The 27547-nt window shown below is 41.7% G+C and overlaps 1 protein-coding gene across 4 annotated transcripts in view; it reads right to left on the bottom strand.

The window, feature by feature from the left end:
• TMEM108 (transmembrane protein 108) overlaps window positions 1–27547 on the bottom strand; it is a 238885-nt gene that overhangs the window by 127878 nt on the left and 83460 nt on the right. Inside the window, exon 1 of one of the 4 annotated variants that reach the window (XM_067561756.1) lies at window positions 6524–6629. The exons of the other annotated variants lie outside the window; for them this stretch is intronic. The gene's annotated coding sequence lies outside the window, so the exon portion shown is untranslated. Of the gene's footprint in view, window positions 1–6523; window positions 6630–27547 lie in introns of those variants that run through there. 4 annotated transcript variants of the gene reach the window in all.

Genomic DNA, 27547 nt, shown 5'->3' on the forward strand with positions numbered 1-27547 from the left:
TGGCAGGCCTAAGCCCCATGATCTTGTCAGGAAACCCATGAGGGCATAGGCCAGGGGCCCACATGGGGCTCACAGAAATTGAGCAGATTAAAAGGGGGAAGCCTTGAAGACAGAGCTGAGAACAATCACCAAGCATTTGCTTTTGGGTCTCCTTCACCACATTTGAATCAACAGCACAGGGAATTTTGTTTATTTAACTCATTATTTGTCATTAGCAAATTCTTTGGAAGGAAACTCCAGTGGGAGTTGAAACAACCTCAGTTGCTGTTGATTTCAGGTTGTTTCCCACTTATTTCCCTCCACCCCCCTGATGTATGTGCATGCATCCATATAGAGAATCAGAGACAGACTAATCTCTGCACGGAACTACCTTAAGATATCTCTCCCTTTCACCACTACCCCTTGTGGAGTTTACAGAGAAAGTTAATGCCTATAAGAAGATTTGCTCATATCACACTGACTGGCAGCAGATGGATAAATTACAGCTTGTTCACTAATACATAAGACGGTAGAAAGGGGGAGACTCAATTGTGAATTTAAAAGCTGGTCATGAAAGATTGATCAGGCTCCAGTCGCATTTAAATGATAATATTTCCCTTACTTCATTCTTCTTCTGGTCATTACTTAAAAAGGTATATCCCCTTATTTCTTGAGTTTTGTTTTGCTGCAGTTACACCATCCATAAATCTGCTTTTCCACTGTTACCATTTAATTTCAAATAAATTAATCATCTGTTTACTGTTATCAAGTCATTATACATCAAAGATTAAACAGATTGTCCCATTGGGTATTATTATTTATTTTCTGCAACCCACTAACATATAACTGCAGCACGAACACCAGAATGCCATTAGATACTTGATATTGTAACAAATCTATGGCCACAGAGGACTTTTATGGTTCTCACTATTCTACTCACTAGGGCTATTACTTCTAACTTCACCAAAATAGTGTGACGAGAATTCATTTTCCTGCTAAAATAAGTATAGGCTCCTACCCCTTGACCTCAGTGAGAATCCCCACTAGCTATGTAGTATAGGGCATATGAGAGACAATTGAGAACTTCTGATTTCATCCAGTACAGAACACCAGTGCACTTTCAGTACAGTATTATAGCTGAAAACAGTAATGATAGCTCTGGGTAAGGCTACACAAGCATGCCTGCTATAATCCCTTGTTTTCAGATACTGATAGCTTTTTGAAACTTCCACCTTTTATGTTTTTACAGACCTGGCCCCTGCCTGAAAGTAGGGTTGTTTTTTTGTTTATAATGTTAGAGCAAAAACACTACAATTCAACTACAAAGAGTTAGGGAGGGTAAACATCATCTTTCAACATTATTTTAAAATCAGGCTGGTGCTAAAATAGCTGGTGCTAGAAAATTTTAAATTCAGCATGGGCATAGTCTTTAGTGAAAAGAACCTTCTGATGTTCCCATGAAAAGAGGTTTTTATTTGATGGAGTATGATGGATCTCAGTGTAATTGGTGCTATTTTTAAATATCTTCTCACAGGGTCTTGTGGAATCCAAAGGCCAGGAAAACCTTTTAATGTCAAATCAGGTCCAAGATGAGGCTATTTTGTGTGCTGTAGCCAAACACTTTTCAGCAATGCGAGGCTGCCATTGGTTGTTGAAATCTTTATGTGCATTGATCCAGCTCTCAGTTTAAAAGATATTCTGGACCCATAAAGTTGCCTTGCTCCTACATCTCCTGAAGCCCCCAGATCCAGCCAGGAAGGAGTCTCTGCAGCTTCTGAGGAGCATGGGGAAAAAATAAAATGCCTTTCCCGCATTCCCATGTAGGTAACAGCTGAGATAGGTAGCCTGCTTCCAAGCTATACTGGTGCAGGATCACACTAGACACAAAGTACCTTCCCCCAGCTGCACATCTTCTAAGGTTTACAGGAGCAGGGCTCCCTTCTGTGGGTCTTGTAAAAGGTATTGAAGATCATGCTATTTTCCCTGTCTTGAAAGAAAGAAAGATCTGTGTGATAGAGAAGCCTCAGGATAGTGCAGAAAAATATGCATAGTGCTTAGCAAGATAAACAAATCTCAATGCCTACACTGCAATGGTTATTGTATTTCAGTTCCTTCCATATCAAGAAGTAAAGGTACAAGGCAGCCATTTCTGACTGCTAACCCAACACACACAGCCTGCAATCTGAGACTCAGGCTGGGTTCTTTATTACTCACATGTCATCACTAACTATGGCATGAACTTTTATAAGTGACAGCTGTGGAGCTTCAGTAGATTCAATGGATTTTGAACAGGCGTAATTGATCAGAACTTAGTACACAAGTCTGTTGATGATACACATGCTCAGCTGTGTAAGCTCTGCAGTAGAAGCAGGAGTAAAATAATATCTTTTGTCACTAAAATAAACAGATGTCTCTCAGAACACACACAAGAAGTAGATCTATTTGGTAAAAAGGTGCAATTTTTACCGTCGCTTTTCAGAGTACAATCACACCATAACTATCATAAAAATAGTGATGGTTGAAAATTGCCAATTGTTTTCCATGGAAAATACTGAAAAAGGTTGGCATTTTTCTAAGTTTTCCATTAAAAGATTTTTTGTTTCTCAACAAAAACCACAAAAGCCAAATCAAAATATTTCAGTTTTTGAAAACCAAAAAAATTCTAAAAGCAGATTTTATTTTGAGTTCAGCAACTGGAAAAAAAAAAAGTGGTTAATTTTTTTCCTGCCTGTCTCTTTTGTCCCATCCCTGTCTTTGCCAGTAATATTTTCAATGGCAAAATGGAGGAGGGGACGGATGAAAAAGGAAGAGGGGAGGGGAAACCTAAAATTTTCTGTTTTCAGTTTTTCATTGAAAAAAAAAATATATATATATATATATATATTTTTAAGAAATTAAAACTGGTTGCAAAACTTTTTCATTTGGGGGAAAAAAAGAGGCCATTTTACATCTGAAAATGTTTAATGGAAAATGTTGACCAGCTCTAACCATAATGCATGTGCATAAGTCAATAAAGGTTTTGGGATGACAGGTTATAGTAAATATACATGAGTATCTAAGGTTGAAAGAAATACTATATTGTATTTGAGAAACATGGTGTGATTACACAACTACCTTTTGAATTCTTAATGCAATATTAATATTGCACAGTTAACATTCATTAGTAATTGTACTTTAGTTTTACTATATAGTATAAGCACAATGCAAAATGACATGATTTGTAATGATGTCTAGTAATGATAAATATAATAAAAACTATGAATGAAGCAGGTCTTAAAAGTGAATACAAATTGCTTCTGGCCCTTGTGATAATGTACTTGTTGCATTATAATTAAAACAGAAATGTTTTCTAATATTCCTTTTAATCTGTCATTTTATAGCACCCATTCACCCTGAAGAAGTGTCAGTCATTTTGAAGACCATGTCTAAATGAAGTGACTTCCTCTATGAAATTATAACAGCTCATACTGTGAGAACAGAAGAAATCATTCGTGGGGTTTGGACTGCTGATGTATGCGTGATGAGTCACTGAAAATAAGCTTATGCCTTGACCTATGCTCCTCTGGGTAAACCTCCTTTTAACAGACCTATTTACCGCCCTTTGTACAATCAGGCATTCAATATGGTAAGAAGAAAAGGGAGATGTATTTCAGAGCTCACTTTGACTGCTCTGCTTTGGAGGGCTGACAACATACACTGGAGAGTACAACAGTACACTGGTTTATACTTGACATTTCATATTAGAATTCATTATGACTGGCTCTAGTTTAAGGGACACCACTTATTTATCCTCAACTTTCACTTCCAGGATTTAATGTCAAAGGAAACAATGTCTCTATTTAAAAAAATAAAAATTAGGGAACCATCAGCCCAGCCATAAATAAACCCCTTTACAGCTGACTATTTCGCACACCATTAAAGGCACAATGGGAGGGAATAAAACAAGTCATGCTACATGGCATCACACAGAAATATAGTCCCATAAACACGTGGGCTTAGAGGCAGGGGGTAAAAATGGCTCCTGATCATTTTCAAATTGTTCATTCATGGTCCATCTGAGATTATTGTGGTCCAAGCACTGTATTTCATTTTGAAAATGAATGTAGACATCACTGGTTAAACAGAAAGAGTTTCCAAGAAAATTAAATGTCAGAGCGACTTAGCTTATTGGTTTTATTCAATATAAATTCACTATTTTATGCAACTTTGAATAATACTAGCCCTCTCTGTGTCAACATGATGAATTAGGTTCAGTCATTTGGGAGGGGAGAGGATAGAAGGGGGAAAGGAGAGAAAGGGGCAATGCTAGTATTAACCTAGCACTGACAGCTATGCAGACTGAGATTTAGCTCTAAATGACAGGTCTGATAGCTTTAGGGGGGATTTAGCACACTGATCATTATAGGTCTTATTTTCTCCCCTTTGCTTTATTCAGTTAGTAAGGTTGCTATTGGCTAAATGGCTCGTTTTTCTCTCTTCAATAGGCTGGAGCACTAATATATGTAAAACTGCAGGTAAGTCACAAGGAAATCCATGTAAAAGGAAACAGGAACTTTCAAACTGCAGCATTTGGAACCATGCCATGCTGACAAGGAGGATTACGTTCAGGCACACACTTTATTTTTAATAGGTTAGTGAGAGCCCTCATTAATTAGGCTAGATCCTGCTGTTCTTACTCAGACAAAACTCACTGATTTCAATGGGGGTTTTACTTTAATAGGGACTGCAAGCTTTGGCCCTCACAGCATTTTTAAAGCACAGTAATCAAAGACCAAATATTTTAAGAAGGGTGTTTCTTTCCCCTAACAGAGGTGAATATGAAGGGCCAGATTCTGAACCCAGTTTCATTAGTCCATGGAATTACTGCAGATTTTTATTTGTATGACTGAGATGAGATTGCAACCCTTGTTACCAGGCTTCAACATATCTCATCTGTTGTACAACAGCTCCTAAGATCAATAGCCTGGACGGGAAAGAAGAAGAATCCTTCTGGTTGCATACTTAATTAGGAAGATTAGGTCAGCTGCTTTGATGACGCACCAAACATAAAATGTAATGATTGCAGTTTCATGTGTCATATTTTTCTACCTTTTTATTAGGAGCCAAATTGTGCTCTCAGCTACACCAGTGTCAAATCAGAGTAACTCCACTGATTTTGTTTAAATGAGGAGATACAGTGTTGAAGAAAGATTGTGGGATGTGCAAGTGAACACATCAAAAAGGAAGAGGAAGGATAATATTGTGGTTAATTTATCTGGCTACCACAGATTTCTTATGAGGCCTCAGGCAGCTTAAGGAGAGATTTAAAAAGGCACCAAAGGCTCCCAGCTCTCCTTGGTACCCTTTAAAGATATCCCCTTTAATCTCTATGTGCTTCAGTCTTCCCTTTAGTAAAATGGAGATTTTTCTTTTTCCCCTCAATTCCTTGTCTTGCCTATAGATTGTAAACTAGGTGCAGCATTTTATTTTACAATATGTATTTACAGCATGTTGCACCATTGGGCTCCCATCTTGGGTGAGGTTCTCTAAGCATTACTGTAATACAAATAATAAATGTGCATGCTATTTTTCCCTACAGGACCCCTTCCTCATTCCTTGCACAGGCTGGACTGTGCTCAGAAAAATCAATCAGGGTTGTATAGTGAAGGAGATTGTCAGCTGCAGTATCCCTGCCTCTTCTGCTATAAAAATTGGAAGGTGTGCAGTGAGAGTGAGGTAAGGGATTAGAGGAAGAGAAGGGAAGATGTCATGATTAAGACAATTGAATGCTGCTCTGCATAACTGGATTCTAATTCCTGCCTCTGGCACAGAGCTCCTATGTGATGCTGAGCAAGTCACTCAACCCAAACTTTTCACAGGTGGGCATTCATTGCGTGCTCTCATGCTGGGGGTGCACAACTTGAGAAACCTGTGGCCTGATTTGCAGAAGCTCCTAGCACTCCCAGCTGCAAATTAAGTCAACAAGACCTGAGTTCTGAACTAGGGCTGTGACCATTTCTCTTGGCATATTGGTTATTCACCCCAATCCCACCCCCCCAAAAAAATGTGCTTGGTCAAATGAAAAAACTGTTCTTGAAGTGGTGAATAATTTCAGCGAAATAAAAAATGAAATAAAATCCTAAACAAAATGTTTAAGACATTTTCAAAACCAAAACATTTTTGGCTTTTCATTTTAAACATTCCATTTAGAAATTTAGCTGGATTTGTTACAAAAGAGATTTAAAAACACCTTTAAGGGGAACACTCACCTCGTGTGGCTAATGGAGAGGCAGGGGAGTGACAGCTTGATTTCCTCCTAAACATTTCCCTTTCCTACTACTGATCTGCTTTTCAGTGGTTTCTCTTTTCAGTGACTCAGCCTTTTGGCCAGTCACATTTTCAACCTTCCTTTTTTGGGGTATAGTTATATAAAAAGGGTCCAATAACAGGGAATTCTTCAACATTAAGCAAGGGATTTAGGGCTTCCTTGAGTAAAAGGTCTCTTGTATCTTCAGGGTCTTCCCCCAACTAGGTTCACCACCAAGGCAAACATTTTTGTAGTTACCTCTCTTTAGAGGTTGGTAAAGGAGCTCAGGTCCACTCTCCCTCCTGGGCTCCACTCCAGGTCCCAATGGTAGGCAGCTAAATCCAGCAGCCCCAGGTGCTGTGCAGCTGCCTCCCTGAATCACTTCCTACCAGCCCTCTCCCTTTCTCCAGAATAAAGTAAAGAATAAAGACAAAGTCTCTGACCTTCAAAAAAATCACAGGCCCCTTCTTTATGGGCTTGGTCAGCTCACTATACTCAGGAACCTTGCACGCCTCACCAAGAGCTAAGCACATGGCTCCAATCTCTTCCACTGTCTGCCTGCAACACAACTACTCTGGCCCTTTAAGTTCTTACTCCTGCCTTGCACAGCACAGGGGAGTGGGGCCACCTGGGGCCACAGCTGCTTCTTAACCTCTTCCTTTCCAGTGTGGGGTCTTTATCTTGCATCAGACTATCTGACTAGATGAACCAATGGATTTAATAGTTGTGCTCAGGTTCACAGATTCAAGAGTATTATTCATGATCATAAAGACCATGTTCCTTTGTGTGAGACAGTCTTTCCCCCAAGATCCGAGGTTGGGAAGAAGTTCAGACACAAGCTGCTTCAACATGAGTGTTACCAATAGACTAAGCTTACTTCCTGGCATTCCCACTGCCATGCAACATGTGCTGGAATTGAAGAAAACCCAAGTGCTTACTACTGTAAACGCCCAAAATGAAAACTGGGAAAAAGTCATGTTGGACTGAATGAAACATTTTGTTTGTCCCCAAAGGGATTTTTTTTTTCAGTTTGACCACTGAAACAAAAAACCAGTTATCTAATCAGCTCTAGTTTGAACAAACAAAATACTATAAAATACCAAGTTTTGTGAAAAATCAGGCTAGAGGCATCTCAAATTGGGCAACCAAAATCAATGTACACTTCTGACATGAATGTTTCTGTGCCCCAGTATCCTATCTGTAAAATGAGGTTAATGTCACTTCACCTCACAGGCGTGTTGTAAAGATAAATCCATTAATGTTTGTGAAGCACTTCGATGCCACACTGATGGGTGCCAAAGAAAAGCCCACACAGAAATTAATAATTCTGTACTCAAAGCAGGGTCTGATGTGCAGTAAGCAAGCCATGGAGCACGGGGACACACACTGAACAACGGAGGTGAAAATGAAGCACTGAATAACGTCTCAATCAGTAAGCATTGTCCATGTGCACTGAAGTCCATCCTAACTTTAAGAGCTTTATTTTGCAACCCTAGCATTCTTCTAACGTAGATTTTTTTTGTGAAATTACGTAGGCTTTAAAAAAAAAAACTGCAAAGAACAGAAATTCCATTGTGTGGAACCATAGTGACGTCTGCTTGGTTCATCAGTGGGGTTAGAACCTTTAGATCCACAACACAGACCCGCCACTTGAGGTAACATTGGAAGTCATAGCAATAATAGGTTGTCATCCTCGGTGTTGACCAGCCACTAGAGAGAGATGAGGCAAACAGTGGGTTTCACAGCTATTTGCTCTTAGTAGAGAAGTACTGAGATCCAGGAATCCTGGTTTCTATTTCAGGTACCAAGAGGAATGTTTACAGACCCTCCTCCTGTCCGTCCATCCCCTCAAGGCTGACCCTCTTTGCCTTGGCCCCTTCAGCTTGTCCTTGTACAAGTCTCCCCCCTCTACACACACACACACACACACACACCCATCTCTTTGTCCTAGTCCCAGCTTTCCCCCACAACCTGGCCCTCCTCATCACCTCCTGTCTTTTCTCCTCTGTCCCCCTCATCTCCCCATCCAAGTCCCAGTCACCCCAGAGATCATAATACCACTCTATACCCCCCCACACCGTCTCCATGTCCCAGTCTTAGTATCCCTCCACCTCAACTCCATGTTCCAGCCCAGTCCTCCCCATCTGACCCCACATCCTCATCTCCTGGTTTCTTATCCCAGGCCCCACCTCTCAAATCCTTGTCCAAGTTTCCACTCCTCTCCAGCCACTTGTCCTAGACTCTACCCTCACCAACTGCAAAGGTCAGGCTCCTTACTCTTCTATATTCCAGTCAGGTCATTTCCTCCACTTCCTTGCTGCGTGGGTGTCTGCAAGGAGAGCACTGATTGCACAGGAGAGAGAGTTTCCCCGCTCTCAGTTTTTGTGCCCAGCACTACAGCTGGTTGCCAGAAGAGCAACTGAAAGCAAAGGCTTGCTCAGCCCTGCATCCCTGGGTGGGAACATACCCAATACAGACAAAAGCGTAGGAGAATTTAGCTGCAAAACTCTTACAAGTCTCTACTGACTATGTGTGAACTGAGATTTTTCAGGGACTCATAACTGGCCCAGATTTGTGCAGGTTTTCAACAGGATGGCAGAAGGCCATACACCAGGGTGATCCCCCAACACATTTCAAGTCCCTGCTCCATAGCATGGAGGTGCTAGAGCTTCTTAATAAAATTGTTGTAAGGATTTATTAAAATGGCCTAAACAGTGTATTTTCCCATAATCTCATTCTCAGAAATAACTGAACCATTTTTGCTGATATCCTGTCCCCCAGTCCCCAAAATCATTCATCATTAGACAGGCACCCAGCATGGAAAATTTCAATCCAAATGGCTAAAGTTTGGCAATGTAATAAGCAATTAAAAACAGCATTTTATATGTCAAAGTGTCAGGCAACCTTAACTATAGGGGATGCTAACCAACTTTTTGGCTGTGCAGTAGCCTCTGATCCAGCAAAGCACTTAAGCGTGCTTAAGTTTTGTAGGTGAGGAGTCCCACTGATTTCAATCAATCCAGTACTTTGCTAAGTTGGGACCTAATACCGGAACTTGACTTGCTCATCACATTTTGCCTTGCAATTATGCATGCAAAACTCCACATCTGATGTGCAGGATGAAGCCCAATGTGTATATATATCATTATGACTTAAAAGAGTTACCTCTGCAAAGTCCTTAGTCTATACAGCAACAGAGAGACATGACTGCATGTAAAATAGCTAATCTTTAACTCTAAGAATATTTAAAGAAATTAACTAAAATATGCTTAGTGATTTACAGAGTGCTTTTGCAAAAAATGCATTAATTGTACGCAAACTGCATTAAGCTTTTTATTAGCATGTAATTGTGGGGAAAATATTAACACAGCATTGTAAAAAAATGATCGGTTACAAGAATTAAAATGAAACCTGCGTAATCGTGGTTTTAACATTAAGATGGTATTGTGATAATGAATGTATATAATGAACTAAGAAAAATAGATATGTTAGTATCTGATCCTTTCCTTGTTTCCAGTACATCTGCGTTGGACTCCGGCTATTGTATTTCAACTAGCTAATCACCGTCTTTTGTTCAATGTGACTGTGGTTTTACTCATCCAGGCTAATCTGTGAAGCCATCTGTTATTTGATAGATAATTGCCTATTTCAAATCTCAAAGCCCTGCTAAGCATCTTAGGGGACGGAGAAGTAGATGCATCTATTCCCACCAGGTAGAGCAACAACTGAGTATATTTTAAAGAAAAGTGTATTTGACACATCATAGTAAAATACTTTCACTGTAGCACTGCTCTTTCACTGGAATGTTAAAGTGAACATGGAATGGTGTAAACCAGAAGCAATCGTATTGCTAGTGAATGTGTGAGGGGAGGAGGGACTGACTCCATTTACAATAATCACTTAGGTTTTCTTAAGCTCAGCACATGTTACATAGCAGTGGGAATGCCAAGGACTAAGCTTCATATCACATAGTAACATACAAGTTCAAGCAGCTTGTCACTGAACTCATTTCCAATCTCAGATCTTGGGGAAAGAGTGTCTCAGACAAAGGAATGAGGGATTTGTGATAATGCATACAACCCTTGGATTGTGATCCTGGGCACAACCATTAAATCCACTGGTTCAGCTAGGCTGATATTCTGCTGCTGGCAGTGGCCAATAGTAGATGTTTCAGATGAAGATGAACACACTTGATAATGTACTTATCTAATGGTGCTGTACCTAATACAGTAATAAAATCTTATCCCAGGGGTGGCCAAACTGTGGCTAGTGAGCCGCATGCAGCTCTTTTACAGTTAAAGTGTGGCTTGCAGAACTCCCTATCCACCCCCACTTCACCTCCATTCTCCACCTACCAGATTGGGGCGGGGAGCTCTGAGCTTCTGCTCTGCGGCACGGTAGTAGGGCTAGAAAATTCTGCCCCATGGGAGGTCTCTGGGGGGTTAGTAAGTTTGGCCACCCCTCTCTTATCCTATCAATAGTGCAGTGTTCCCCCTTGAAAACTGATCAGTACAGTACAATTCTCCATACCGTGCATTGGTGTGTTTCTCTATTAACTACTGATCAACATCTAATTATAATAGATCCCATCGCAGCCTGCTGAACTGGAATGTTTTGGACACGAGAGTTTCATCATCATATGCGCATAGTCTACTGAGGACTGTTCCGTGAGCCAGAGTGAGTATGGTTGGTGGCATCTTGCCGGGCATCACAGAGTGAAGTTCCCTGTTCTGGCTCATTCTTGCCACTCTGCAAATCTTTGGGGCAGCCCTGTGAGTGACACCAGGTACGGTCAAGGCACATACTCCTTTGCGCATCGATAGAGATTATGAGAGCACTGTGTGCTGGGGTGTATTTGTCCATCCTGGCGACATGGCCAAAGAGTACACAATACTGCTTTTGAATATAATGAGCAACTGAAGGAAGGTCAGATCTCTGCAAGATTCTGCAAGACGATGACATTTTGCACAAAGTCAAACCATTTAAGCTCAAGATTTTGTGCTGGCAGAACATACGGAAGCCTTTGGCCATTCCAAGTCTGGCAGTAAAAGGGTCCAGATTCCAACCCATATAGCAATACTGATAGTACACAGGTTAGATAGAGCCTAAATTCCGTTTCAGCACAAGACATTTTTGCATCTATAAGTGAGACATGGACTTCATGAAGGAAACGGTGAGACCTATTCATCAAAGAATGTCCGGTTTGCTGCGACTGTTTGAATGTTGCTTGCCTAGATATGAGAACTAGTCAATACTCTCCACAAAACTCGTTCCCACCTGCACCGGGAGTTCTGGTAACCCAGCTCCGAGATTCTGGACCTTGGTCTTCTGCCATGAGATGTTCAAGCCGTTCAAATGTGGGTGGTGTCTTGGAGACCTTGGAGGGCAGTACTGAAATTCTCTGACTTCTCCACAAGCAAGGCAGTTTCGTCAGCATAGTCTTGTTCAGTGAACACTTCTTGACCAACCTTATGGTTCTGACATGTGGAACAGTGAGTCCTAATATCGAATCAATAGTGTGACAGAGTAGCACCAGGGTGAGAATGCATCCCTGCCACACAACTGAGGTTGTGCAGAAACACAGCAAAAGTCATCACTTGTTGTTTTGCGTGTGCAAGGAATGAAGTAGCAGGCTCCACATATAGAGTCATATATTTCGAAGCTATCTTTCCTGAAGGCTGGCTCAGCAGCTAGCACTATAGACTTGGGTTCACTTTTGCGGCCTGGTTTCTCACTCCCCAGGCCAACAGGGACTAGATACACTGCAGAGAGAGTGGACCTGATTTACTGTTGTCCTGCACCCTGTACAGTCATTTACATCAATGCAAAAGGAAAGGAAAATGACCCATTCTGATTTTTCTTTGTACTTGTGTGAATGGCTGCAGAAGGTGAGAAGCAATTGTGAATTTGACCATTGTGCTCATCCCTTGTTGGGGGAAAGAAGCACCTCCCATTGCGCAACAGCAACCCCTGTAGCTGTGCACAGAGCAGCAACAGCAGCATATTGCTAGACTGCAAAGAGAGTTCCATCCAACACTCCTTGGCTGAGCAAGGAAGTTCCCATTAAGAACACAAAAAACAAAGGTCCAGATCCTCATGTGGAGTAAATTGGCATGACTCCATTATCTTTTATGGAGCTACGACAACTTATACCAGTTCAAGATGACGCCCCAAAGATTCCTCTTAGCTAAAAGATGATGAACCAAAGCCAAATAATCTGTTTATTTACCATTCTATGACAAAAAATGCATAACACTATTTTGGTTGGAAAGGTCAGACAGGATGAAACAAATATTTTGTCTGAGCTGACAAGCTGCATACAATATAACAGATAGGTGCCATTTAAAACAGTCAAGATATGAATCCCTTGAAGAAATCCTGAATTACAGCATTACTAGACTGTATACATGATTGATATATATAGATATATAATATGATACTATATACACAGCAATTTATTAACCTTCTGTCTTTCTAATACTGTAATTTAAAATTCACTACATTCATAGCATAGTGTAGCTTAAAGAGAGAGTTGTTTTATAATTTACATTAAAAGAATAAACCAATCTACAAGGCTTAAAGCTTTGACAGATATTTCCTCGGTCTGTCTCTTGAGTCAAAGATTTATGTATAGCACTTTCCTTTTGTTCTGCTCTCTGTGGATTACTCAACCAAGAGATTCACTGTTGAAATACTTGCATATATAGTAGTAAGTATTAAGCGGAGTCCCTTCGATGCAAAACAGCCAAGATAATCACACAGCTATGACATGTACAGCAAAGCCATAGTGAGAGTGAATAAAGACTACACATGCTGTAGATAACTAAGAGCCTGATCCAAAACCAATTTAAGTAAAGGGAATGACTGCCATTGACTCCAATCATGGCCCCTAATCTTGCAAACTGCTCCACAAGGCAGACAGTCTTGGACCAACATGGAGCGCCACTGATTTCATTAGGATGATGTATGGGGCACAGTGTGGAGCAGTTTGCAGGTCTGAGGCCCAAATCAGTGCACTCCACCCCCGCACTGCTGTCCCTGGAGGCCTCCTGCATATAGCAAAGCATAACATCACGGGCTAAGAGGCCTGGACACCAGGCAAAACAGAGGATTAGCAACATGGGCAAGAACCACCCCTACCGCCCCAGTAAAATGAAATTTATCTTGTAAAAAAGGTAGAGTTAAGACATCTTACAAACACACACACTCCTACATATGGGGAAAACTAAAAAATATACATCTAACATATAATGCCCTGTGGGAGGGAGAAATTTGGAAACCAGTAATGCTGAAAGAGACCTACAGTCAGGACAATTGCACACAGCAAATTACAAGTGAGTTTTCAAGTGATATGGCTGAAAAAATGGCCGATGTGCTTTTGATTTAACCTATTTATGTATATTCCTTTTTATCACCAGTGTAACAGAGTGCTCACAATCATTAATGAATTTGTCTTCACAACACCCTTGTGTGGTAGGGAAGAATTATTATCCCTATTTGACCAAGGGGGAGAACTGAGGCACAAAGACATTAAGTGACTTGGCTAAGGTCAGTGTGTGGCGGGAGACCTCATGATTGATGCAAAAATGATATTGATAACCATATTATGAAACTTAATCTGTAAGGGGTTACAAACTTGTGTGCACCTTTCCTGGATATTAAGGAAGGGGCTACTATTTCAGGTTTCTCTAAACAAAATAGGCTTAGTAATTTTTAAAACAAAATTACTTAGCACTCAACAATTTAAAGCTACCCCCTATCAGGTTGGAAATCTATGGCAGAGCCAAAAACCAAACCCCAGATCACTCTGGAGTCACAGCCCAGTGCCTCAGCCATGAGACCATCCTTGCTCCCTAAAAGCATCGTGGCACAGAGCACAGAGATAACAGAACCTCGCCACCTGGCTCTGGAACAGTGGTGTATAAAATCCACTGTTCAGTTCTGGACACCATGGCACCAGGAACATAATGACACACTGGAGAAAGTTCAGAGCCAAATATGATCAAAAGGCTGGTGGGACTGATTAATGAGGAAAAATTAAAAAAGCTGAAGATGTGTCGCTTGGCTAAGCAATGTCTAGGTGACGGCAGCGAACAAATATAGTATATAAATATAGAAAGGATGGGGAAGAATTATTTAGTGTGCTACAGAGAAGTGAAACTAGGAGTGATGAGACAAAATTAAGAAAGAGCTGGATGTATTCTGCTGTGGAATAGTGTTCCAAAGAGGTGGGGAAAGAAGACCCATTGCTTAAGAGTGCACAAAACACTAGAAATGATACTGTAGGGAACAATGCTGCATTTGCAGGGAGCTGGATTAGAATGAGCTAATAGATCATTTCTATCCCTAATTTATATTAATCTGTTATCGTATTTAGGTCAGCTTCATAATCTATACTCAGCCCACAAGAAATATTGAAAATAAAATCTGAAGGCACTATTTAAAATGACAAATAAAATTCCGTTAGCATTTGTGAATGTCTAATTTATCGCCTCTCTTTTTCATGGTCTTCCTTATGCCACATGGATTCCTTGATTCTACATTCCTTGGTACCACATTGATTTACAATAGCGTTCTACTTACTTATCAATAGTGACCCTATTTCAGGAGGTAATTCCGTTCTTAGCTATCCCATTTTGTATGTGTTCTTGCATTTAGAAAGAACATCCTATTAACCATTCCAAAAGAATACCAGCAATTCCAGTTCTGAAGTGCAGAATCATAGAATATTAGAGTTGGAAGGGACCTCCGGAGGTCATCTAGTCCAACCCCCTGCTCAAAGCAGGACTAACCTCAGCTAAATCATCCTAGCCAGGGCTTTGTCAAGCCGCACCTTAAAAACCTCTAAAGATGGAGATTCCACCACCTCCCTAGGTAACCTATTCCAGTGCTTCGCCACCCTCCTAGTGAAATTTTTTTCCTAATATCCAACCTAGACCTCCTCCACTGCAACTTGAGATCATTGCTCCTTGTTCTGTCACCTACCACCATTGAGAACAGCCTAGCTCCATCCTCCCTGGAACCCCCTTTCAGGTAGATAAAGGCTGCTATCAAATTCCCCCTCGTTCTTCTCTTTTGCAGACTAAACAAGCCTAGTTCCCTCAGCCACTCCTCATAAGTCCTGTGCTCCAGCCCCCTAATCATTTTTGCTGCCCTCTTCTGGACTCTCTCCAATTTATCCACATCCTTTTTGTAGTGGGGGGCCCAAAACTGAACACAGTACTCCAAATGCGGCCTCACCAATGCCAAATAGAGGGGAATAATCACTTCCCTCGATCTGCTGGCAATGCTCCTACTAATGCAGCCCAATATGCTATTAGCCTTCCTGGCAACCAGGACACACTGCTGACTCATATCCAGCTTCTTATCCACTTTAACCCCCAGGCCCTTTTCTGCAGAACTGCTGCCTAGCTCGTCGGTCTCTAGTCTGTAGCTGTGCATGGGTTTCTTCCGTCCTAAGTGGAGGACTCTGCACTTGTCCTTGTTGAGCCTCATCAGATTTCTTTTGGCCAAAGCCTCCAATTTGCCAAGGTCATTCTGTATCCTATCCCTACCTTCCAGGGTATCTACCACTCCCCTTAGCTTAGTGTCATCTGCAAACTTGCTGAGGATGCAATCTACCCTATCCTAGATCATTAATGAAGATGTTGAACAAAACTGGTCCCAGGACCCAGCCCTGGGGCACTCTCCGCTTGTAACCAGCTGCCAGCTACACATGGAGCCAAGGGGATATGTTTCATATATTTGGAACACCAGGCAATACTGTAAATAACCGTACCAGAAAACCAGAATATAAACTGCAGGAACCTCAACAACTCCAAAAAAACAAAAAACAAAAAAAAAAACCCTCCTCTTTGGAAGACAACAAGGTCATTCTAGCATTTAGCACAACTGAGACAAGGCAATATAACCTTCATATCGGAGGAAAGAGTTCTTGCTCTGAGTCTATTTAACATAAAAATAATTTGAAAAATGTGTCCATTTATCTATTTCAGCTTTTTTGGAGTGAAAAGCATTTACATAACCACCAAACCAAAGAAGAGCAACACAGAAAAATGGAAGTTACTTGCTTTTGTTTATTTGTGTTGCAAATGTAATGTTACTTCTCACATTACCCCTGTGAAACCAACAGACAAAACCACAGGAATTAATAGCTGAAGAGTAATATTTTCAAATGTGTAGTGATTTAGAGGCTTAGGTCCTATTTTCAAAAGCAACTTTCAATGAAACTTGGGTTCCTAAAGATCTAAATCACTTCTGAATTTGGGACACAGCCTCCTAAAATATTAAGGCACTTTAGAAAATGTAAGCAAACTGACACTCTGTCATCACCCATTTATGTACGGGTACTGAATGGCTTGTGAGAAGAAAAATGAACAATCTCCCCAGGATACAATTGGCCACCATTAAAAACTCAACATTTACCAAAAGGACACACTGTGACTGAAAAAATTCTAAGCACAGCAGAAAAACACTGTGGCACCTCATACAGCAGTGTGTGGGAACTAGTGAAAAAATGTTGATCAGTGGTGACCACTATATAAAGCAGTGGAGTGTATAAGTGAGAAAAATTAGTTATCTAATAAAAACAATCATTTTGATAGAAATATGATTTTTTCTCCCCTCATGATGGAGATCAGCTTAAAAATTCATGGAAAATACAGTACAACTTCACACACTTTTCATCCTCTCTCTCCATCAATCAGTTCTTTATTTCTCATGCCAACCTCTACTTCCAGCTTTAGCAGGGAAGCTGGAGTCTCAAAAAATGGGAAACACAGTGTAACTGCAAATAAAAGTTAATTACTGAGGAAGTCCAACTCCAGCTCTGTAATTAAAGGCTGACAAATGTATCGTGGACCCCAGGACTCGGTGTGGAGTATGCCCATTAGAGAAATTACTCCTTTTCTGCATCCTCTCCTGCCAGCACAAAGAAATCGTCAGTCATGCCAGAAAATCGCTCTTCCATATCAAAGATGCCAGGAGTTATTCCATTACCTTTTTCACAGGGAGTTTTCAATTTGTTGGGTAGTATTTTTATGCAGAGTGTAAAGTCTTTCATAATTGCTAAATTAATATGAAATTGTGGCTTTTCTTTTTTTTTTTTTTAAATGGCAGCTGGCCACGCCTTTTTGTAAACCTACATTTCCGCTATAACTTTGTGATATGTAATAGGAATGCAGGAGATGAACAGCTTCTGACACATGATGAAATGTTAAGGTCAGAGTAGTACAGTACATAAAAAAAAAAGTATGGATCAATCTCCCTGTAGAGGAAATTGCAGTGGACTCGAATAAAATCCTTCAGCTGGTCTCTGTTGGTTTCACTCTGCTCCACAACCAGGCTGGGCAAAAAGAACCAGATAATTTTTTTTAACTGGAATTCTCACTAAGAACAGTCTGAGGTGAGCCACTCCTATCTCACAATGTAGACAGTGTCACTTGACTTTTTGGGCCTTCATACAAAAACCGATTCATGCGAGTGCACTGCTAGGAGAAGAACCCACCATTTTCTTTATGCACCATACTACCCTATCTGCAACATTTCATTTTCTGACAAACGCTCAAGAATGAGGAACAGTGAAGATGGGAAAGTATAGTGGGACTGAACCCAGAATTTGCTTTTTTTGTTCACTTAAGTTTAAATTATTATTTATGGTAAGTTTATACGGGTGAATTTGAAAGAAAACAAAATAAAATGTGCACCAATCTATTGACACTCTTGTTATTCCTTTTGCTGCTGTGTAAGACACTTGAATAAGAACTTTCTCCCCTTCACCATGTTCTCCTCCTACTTAATCCCACAGTGAAGTCACAATCCTGTATTTATGAGCGCAGCAGAGGGAGTCTCCTGCCGACTTCTGAGTCAAAGCCAAGAGCCAGAGAGGGCCCAAGGCAGGGGAACAGTGGAGTGGCTTATCTGCTGATGTCTCCATGCTAGAGAGCTGGAGCCAGGAAAACAGCAGGAGGGCCAAGGGGAATGAGGGGTGCTCCCCTGATGAGGATGATCTCTCAGTAGAGAGGCAGGAGAGTTTCTGCTGGGAAGAGTAGGGTTGGACTTCAGCTGGAAGGGGTGGGGTAGCTGTCCTGGCAGAAGGACAGAAGAGGACCAACGAGGAATCTAGGTGTGGCGGAAGATGCCAGAGTGTGGCATGTGTTATGCTGATGGACAAGAGGATGTGTGATTCTAAGGACTATATGCACAGGGGGTACTAAATGGACCAAGTCTGGGGACTTTTGTTATGGATTCTTTGAACTATATTTTGGTAATAAACTAGCCCAAGGAAGAGAAATTATTGTGCCAAGAAAGTGGTTGTGGAATTATTGGGGACGCTAAAGGAAAGAAACTGAGGCAGACACATCAATTGTGCTGTGGTCTGTCACAAGGGGGTGCCCCAGGCAGGGATCATCCCATGACAGGACCATTTCTAGGAGTGAAAGGGCGTGTCTGTATCCATTCCAATACAGTCCCAGAACTCACTAACAAGACTGTCAATTATGGCAAAAACTAGTACCAAATGTTATGGTGGTTTTGGTTTACAGACTCCTGTCTACATGGAACTTATCTGAAATCACCAGCTCCGTTCCAAAAAAGCAATCGAAGACCCACTGATAGCTCTTTGGGGCAAGGACCATCTTTTTGGTCCGTGTTTGTACATAGTGGTGTCCTGGTCCACAAGTGGGACTTCTAAGCTCTCCGGCAATACAACATTCACATTTGTGTTGGAGTGATGCCTAATGGTGACGCACAGAAATCTCTATGTTAAACTACCTCCACCCCACTCAGAAACAAACAAAATGAAGTGCCTCAGTCCCATGTCCTCCTTCTAAATGCTGGTGGATGATGGCCTGTGTAGCCACAGCAAACTCTACTCTAGTCCTACCAAAGTAAATCATTTGACTTTTTCTGTAAATATATTCTGGGTTTTTAGATGGTCTGTTGCTACACAGAAAGGAATTGAGAGTCAGGAATCAGAAGGTTTAGCTTTTGTGTCATCTTTTAACTGTCAATATATAAGGTCAAATCCTCAGCTGGTGTAAATCAGCATAGACTTCATGACTTCTATGCTCTGTTGCACCAGGGGAAGAACCAGCCCATAGACACCCTGTAATAAGACACATACACCCCCTCACAAGAGTTCTGAATTCAAGTTCCCCTATTCTGACTAGATCACCCCTTCACACACAGAGCTGGGAACAAAGTTGCAGTCCTAACTTCAGTCTCCCTAAAGTTAAGTTCCAAACACACTCAATCGCATCACCTTCTCCCCCAGGCTGAGAATAATATATGTGTATGCGTGTGCGCAACCGCTGCATGCACTTGGATGTATCTTTGCGTGAGACTGGAATTTTGTTTCTCCCGTGAATTTTGGGGGTTTTTTTTTTTTGCATCTTTCTCCTCTGCCAAAGCATTGAGATTAGCTGGCTGGGAGAGTTTAGGGCCCTTTGTAGCACCTGTTGGCTCCCTTTCAACAGCAACTGCTATTGTGTTGTCAAATGAGCAAATGCAACCAGCTGACCCTTCAAGTCAGCCAACTAGTTTATTCCAGACAGCTGACTTGATTTTCTGTATTATCTTGTGCTTCTAGACACACTCCAGGAAGAATGTGGTTAATGCCAAACAGTTAGCATACAACATTCCTACCTGTTTACTTAGGTAACGTAAAAAGCACAGCCTGATGCTGACAGGACATCTGCCCCAAAAGCAGGCCTTCCTGCATCTTCCACCTAGTGAAGCAAGAGCTCAAAACAAGATCTAATGCAACTTGATTAGCCATTATGTCCCTGAAACCTCATCTTATATCTGCCGTGTCCTTGGCTGCTACTTTTCCACTATGGCAATACTCTAAGAACTCATTCCAGGAGAAGGCTATGTAAATTTAGCATCATGATTTATAGCCGGTCAGCACCACAGCCTAATTTGCACTGATGAATGACTCTCACTATTTACATCCTCCATAGGGCCTAGTTTAAAGGCAGTGACCTACCTTAGTCACTATCTAGATGCTGAGAATTAAGCATGCCCCAATTTTATTGACTTCATTTTGCCATATCCTCCTATCTTCAAATCGTCTCTTTACTACACTCTTATTGACAATGTTTCACTTTGACAGCTTAATGTGGTCTCCACAGACTCAGAGTGATATCAGTTTGCCATTATAATTTCTTCTTCTCTTGCTTAAATTGAAGTAATTTGCCAACATAATGTCATCTCCATATATACATATTGACAATATTTCATTTAAAAAAAAATTATATGCATTCAGTACTCCTCAGTTGCCTTTTAGATCACTGGAGACTGAAGCACTCTGGTTTTGTACAGAGTCAATACGTTCCATCTGTAGACACTCTACTAATTTGTCTCAACCCTGACCTAGAGAGACTGGAATAGTCCATGTCCCTTCAGTTCTTGGTTTCTGTGATAAGATTGCCAACAACGCCATTTAATGCCAATTGCGATAATGAGTTGCATGATGCGGACATCTGTTCACTAGGCTCTGAACATTCATTTATTTATAAATGAAAAGTCCTAAAGAAGAAACAGGTTTTTAACCTTCAATAAGGTTTAACCTGAAATATTTGCACACAAGAAAATCAAAATGATGCAATCTGCATTCTAAAATGTCTTATATTTTGGGTACTTATTTTCTGAATGAGCAAAAAGAAATAGCCACTTAACTAAAAGGTAATGACTTCCTTGTAATAGGGAAATGGATGCCTGAGCAAAGTTCCTGTGATTTCAGTCCTTCCTACTGCTTTGCTGCTAGCAGCTGTGTTTAGCAGTGCATCTCAGAGGAAAAAATAAAAAGAAAGGGCAGCTATTGTTGATCTGTAATTCTATCTAATTTACCGGGGCATTAATACAACATTTGCCACTAAGTTTAGTGGCCTCTGTCCAGACAGCACTCAATGAGATAAGTGGTCACCAGTGCTCTACAAAAACTACTACTACAACTGACAATAACTGTCACCCTAATTAACAGTTTCAACAGAAGAACTAAGGATTAAACAAGCGTAATGACCAGTACCACAAGGTATCAGTGGCAATTAAAGATGGGACTTTCGGCACTGAAGCACTTCTGCCACTTGACCTAAAGGAATGACTCTGTTGGCTGGCAGCAGTAGCAGACTGTTATCCTCCATCTGAACAGCCAATAGAGGGAGCCACATAACACACTTTATCCGCATGTGCAGGGACATGAAATATTTTCTCTCTTCAATGGCGCCCCTATTAGGATTGACATGGGCTGATAGAGCAGTGTGAAAAATTCAGTACGGCCGTTGTATTTCTTAGTATTTCTTCTTTGTTGAGCACTGATGATATACTGGTCATTATATAATACGTATAGTGAAACATAGCTCTTTCTTTAAAGGAGTTCTGTGCATAACAAAGGGGCATCAATATTTAGAGCTGTCAACCCAGAACCATTCCTGAGCACTATGTTCACAAGATAATTTAATAATAATTTAAAAGTTGGGGAATTGTCTTACTGAAATGAAGGCACTAATGCTCACAAAAGACACCTTTGTTTCACTTGTGTTTAAAATGTTCAGTCAGAATGTGCCACAGCCGAGCTGTCGTACCCGAACATGAATTAATATATTGCCGTTCTGACGTGAGATGGAAAGATTAATGTACTGTAAGCCCAGAGGGAATTCCCACCAGACATCGTTTTCAAAAACCCTGGAAGCCAGCTCTTTTCACACTGCTTTAGCGGCTGCTGCTATTCCTTAGCAACAAAGCTCATCTGCTGCATATGGCTCTGTTTCAATCCAGAGCCCTAATGCATTCCAGAAATAACTAGCAGGGCTGGTATTGTTTGGACTAAGAGTGGAAAACGAATCAAGTCATTTGTTATGTGTTAATTTTCTCGACCCGCTGAGCACCTGCATTTCCTAGGGATTACCAAACAGAAATATACAAAATATATCAAACAGAAATCACAGTTATAGGGCAAGATTCTTCCTGGTCCCTATGGAGGGCATAGATCCAAAGCAACAGCAGTCGCCACTGAAGCCAAAGAGACCTTTCCCTCCCACCTGCATGGGCTGCATAAAGACCTGGTGGAATTGCAGTCTGTGCACTTTGGACAGTACAAGGACTGCTCCCTCCAGAATGTACAGTATTCCAGTGAGCGTGGAGAGGGGCAAAGCGGAGCTGAGATCACATTCCTCTTCTCTCCATCTCCCCTCCAGGGTGTACAGAGCAGGGCTGGTGCCCATAAAGCGGTAGCGCAGCGCGTACACTCCCTCTGCATGCCACGGAACTTTTGGAGACTTTCTGCCTCACTGAGGCAAAACATCTCATGCTCAAGTGGTAGTACTGTAGCTCCGTACCACACCTCCCTGTGGGCAGTGCCCTTTGGGTGTGATCTAGCCCATAATGTTTCCTTCACAGAGGAGGAGTCACAATGCAATATTAAATATATTTATACTTTGCACAAAGTTTTGTGCCAAGGAAGGCTTGTTCTTGGAAATAGTCACAGGTAGGGCCGCAACTGCACCAATGAAGATAATGGAAGCTCTACCACTGACTTCAGTGGGTGCAAGAACAAGCCTATAGTGAATAAGGAGCCTGGACACAGCCAAATGAACACCTGTTCAGAATTCCAATGAACATATATGGACACTGATTTGCAATATCTGACCATCTCTAACTGAAATCAGCATATGGGCTATTTCTCTCACTAGTGATTCCCTTGTAGCTCTGCTGCTTGTAATATTTACTTTTTTAAAGAACGGAAAAAATTCAGGGACATATTCTGTCCTGACTTGACATCCCATGAAACACATGGAATTTAGGGCAGAATTTGGCTGAAAAAATAATCAGAGTTAGACTTCGTTCTAATTATTTTTTAAGTTATGGGACAGATTGTTTCCCTCACCTCTAACCCAGCAGAAGTGGGTGGGATGCTGAGGGGAGCACAAACTGATCCCTTTAAAGGACAAGGGAACTGCTATTATTGCACAGGTCCTCCTGGTCTGCCACATTACAGGACTATGCCTTAAAAAGTACAATCTAGCTTTCCATATGCTGAACAAAACCCATCATTTTTAATTTGAAACATTTATGGCTAAATAGACGAGACCCATATTTTAATATCAATAAACCAAGTCAGGGCACGAACTTATTTGCCACTGGTGCACATCTTGAGTAGATAAAAATCATTCAGCCTTCAGTGTGCTTCACAACATGCCTGGGACATGTGCCAATGGGCTAGGATGCCTGCTCTATGTCCATATTGCTAAAGTCTGTCAGATTCCACACACCTGTTACCACTTTGTTGCTGTAACGTTCTTTTAAGTGCCAACGTTTTACCAGAACGTTGGCTCTTCAGTGGGGCCATAGTTGGTAAGTGGGGCAGCACCAGCAATGTGCTTTGCCTCAGATACATTGTAAACTAGGCAGCAGTGAAGCAGTTAACAAATGAATCACCTTAAAAATTAAGAGCTCACTGGTAAAATCCCTTAATCTGACAGCCTTCAATTACAAATATTTGCAAACTGTCACATACTGTAATTGCTCTATTCAAACACCAATGAAAGGTAAAATCTATTGTTCAACTATTTCACTGAATTATCTGTTTTTAATACAGTTACATTTCTGTTATAATAGAATATGCTCTATTACCGCTATTTGCACCCGCTGTCTTAAAACCTTAGTTTGATGTCTAATGACATTAACCAATTTTCTGCCACACATTGCAAAAGAACTTTCAGGGTTCAGAATTCTCTTACAGAAGTAGATATAATAATAATGTGCCAGATCCTTAGATGGTGTACATCTGAGTAGATCCAATCAGCTACATTGATTTATACAGGCTGAGGATCTTGCACTTAAAGGGCCAAAACCAGCAAACTGATGAGTGATCTTAAGGGGTACTCAGCACTCTCAGCTCCTATTGAGGTTAAAAGCAGGGGGATGGAAAAAAGGGATTAAAAAGGGTGGGTGAAAAACTGAAAAACCAAAACATTTGATTTTCAATTATTTTGTCAAAAATTTCAATGGAAAATTTATAATGAACTACCATTGTATTTATAATCACGGTGGCCTTCTTTTAAAGCTTGCAACAAAACTCAACCTTCTGATGAATTGTTAATCAAAGTTTCTTTCAGTTGCTACTAGAAGGCAAACCCCTTAAAAATAACAGTGACAGTGAAGATACTGTATATTTACTACTTTGCAGCAGATGGAAGGCAATTGATATGGGTAGCATAATTATGCACCTAACGCCTATTTTTCATCTTAATTTTTATCTGTAGTCCTTCTTTTCTGTTCGGAATTTCCCTCCTTATAAAGTGTCATCAAAGCTATGGAAACAGGATAAAAGTACAGTCTTATTTTTTTCTTTTTTCACTTGTAATTATAGAGACAAATACATATATTATAAACCAGGAAATATGGAGCATTCTAATCTTGCTATATAGCATTTAAAACTTAATGTAAATCCACTTACTTCGGCTGAGTAACTGGTGTAAATGAGAGCAGAATCAGGCTCTTCCACAACTAAAAGTTACAAATAGGGGGAGACACTTTAGAACTCCATTGAAATACTCAGGAGTAAGAGAGATCAAGTGGGACACATGCAGTGGTGAAAATGTCAATATTTTGCTTAGAACCCTACAAAACTGTTCCTGTTCAATAGGGATAGTTCGCAATACTGTACACTAAGGCCCGGTCTATAATGACGATGGAGGTCGACGTAAAGTCACTTATGTCGATCTCCAAACACCTATGTCTCCACTGGTACTACTGTTAAGTCAACTTAAGTCACGGCAAAAGTTGACTTAATAAGACCACCTCTGCAAGTGGCGTAGCGCCTAATTCGAATTTATTAATTCGATTTAGTGTCAGTGTAGACACAACTTCACTTAAATCGATTTTATTAGTCTCCGGGAGGTATCCCACAATGCCCCCTTGTGACCGCTCTGGGCATTTGCACTGTGCTGTACTGTACTGTGCACGCTACCAGGAAATGTCCCCTCCCCTCAAGCCCCAGGAAGATTTGAATTTTCATTTCCTGTGCTGCCAGCGTGGATAAAGTACTCCTCATGGCTACTGCAAAGCCCGAACACGCTCCAGCATGGAGTCAACCAGAGATCTTATACCTCATTGGGTTGTGGGGTGAGGAGTCCATTATGGCTCAGCTCAGAGCCAGCAAAAGGAGTCTGGACATTTATGGGAAGATATCCCAGGGCATGCTGGAGAAGGGACACAACAGGGACACACAGCAGTGCCACGTGATGATCAAGGAGCTATGGCAGTCATATCAGAAAGCCAGGGAAGCTAACAGCCATTCTGGCTCCTTGCCCAAAATATGCTGCTTCTACAATGAGGTGCATGCAATTCTCGGTGGCAATCGCACCACGGTGCCACCCCGCAGCATTGATACCTCCGCTAGATCACAGTCCATGGACAATGATGAGGACTCCGTGGACAAGGAGGAGGAGGCTGAGGAGAGCAGGGTGCGTGACAGCAGGGTGTCCGTTCTCCCAGACAGTCAGGACCTATTCCTAACCCCAGAGCAGTCCAGCAGCACACAGGACAGCACTAATGACCCCGGGGAAGCCACATCTGGTTAGTTTTTTTCTTCTTAGCTATTCTGTCCTTTTACATTGGGGCGGGGGGCAGGAAGGGGATTTCAGGCGTTTCAGTGACTGTACTGGGGAGTTACCCAGGGAACAGTGTATTTCTGTCATGAGATATGCTCCGATAATCATCAGTTGATATCTCACAGAAATTTTCATGTAGGTAATCTGTTATCCTTCACAAAAGTTTTCTGGGGAGGACTGCCTTGTTCCTCCCTCCACGGTAGGATACATTGCCACGCCACGCTGCAATCAAGGGAGCCTGCATCATGGCGGAACACAGCTGGTACCCTGCTGCATGCAGCAAATCTTCCCTTTCCTCGTGCGTGACCCTCAGGAGACTGACATCGCTCATGGTCACTTAGGGAAGACGGTGCATGTTTAAAATAAAAGAGCTATACAGCAGATGCCCTGTGCTTTTGTATTCCCCATTGTAGTGTACTACCAAGTCACTTTGATTACTTTTATTTGGTTTAAGCAGAGACTATATCCCCCTTTCCCCACACACTGTTTGCAGATCCCCTATGTAAGGGCACAGCGAGCAGATCCCTCTGGGATGTCAGGAATGGAATGAGAATCTGTGTTTGCCCTGGGCACTGCATGTGGAGTATTGTCTACTTTGTAGCAGTTGTATCATTTTCTTCACACTGCTAACAATGGCTACCTTGTGCATTTTTTTCATTCTATTGACACCCTGGCCTTGGCCCCACCCTCAAGAAATGCTGCGGAAAAACTATCACAGATTAGAAAGAGGAAAAAAACAAAACAAAAGATGACATGTTTGGCGAGCTCACGAACGCCTCAGCAGCCGCAGAGACCGAGGTCAGAGCGTAGCGGCTGACCTCGTCCCAGAACATGGACATGGACAGTGAGAGTCAAAGAGAAATGCAGGAGCATGATCGCAGTACCATGCAGGAGATACTGCAAATCATGCGCGACCAGGCAGATATGCTCTGGTGGCTTGTGGAGCTTCAGACAGAGTGGAGGCAGGACAGAGTCCCGCTGCAGCCCCTCCATAATGTTCCTCAACCGAGGCTTTGCTGCCCACCTCCTCCCCAGCCCCAAGAGATCCCGGAGGAGATTGGCCAGGCTGCAGTATATGCTCACCTCCACCCTGGTGGAGGCGAGCAGAAAGCAGCAGCAGACATGCTAATAGCTGGCCAGTAAGCTACCACCCTACCCCTTGAGACAGTAAATGAACACTTCCCACCTTCCCCCATGACTTGAATGTTCATAAATAAAAGTTTGCATCATTTCAACATGTTTCTTTATTAAATCATATCTTGTTCTGGAGGGATTTGGAGGGTACTGATATCGATTGGGGGAGGGATGTTCACCAAAGGCAAACAACATACAGGAACAGAAATCAGTCCTGCATCTCATTGCAGAACCTGGTTTTCAATGCTTCCCTAATGCAAAGCACTGCACGGTTAGCTCTCAGCATACTGCTGGCATCTGGCTGCTCATAATTGGCGGCCAGTCTTTCTGCGTCCACAGCCCAACCCTGGGGGAACCTTTCACCCTTCGCTTCACACACATTATGAAAAACTCAGCAAGCAGATATCACCGAAGGGAGGTACTTTTCACTCATGTCCAGCCTAGTGAGGAGATTCCTCCATCTGGCCTTTAAACGCCCAAACGCACATTCTACAACCATTCAGCAACTGCTTAATCTGTTATTAAAACACTCCTT

This window comes from Emydura macquarii, unplaced genomic scaffold, assembly GCF_026122565.2.
Source record: "Emydura macquarii macquarii isolate MOO-44397 ecotype Brisbane River unplaced genomic scaffold, CSIRO-AGI_Emac_v2 contig_2422, whole genome shotgun sequence".
Lineage (NCBI taxonomy): Eukaryota > Metazoa > Chordata > Testudines > Chelidae > Emydura > Emydura macquarii.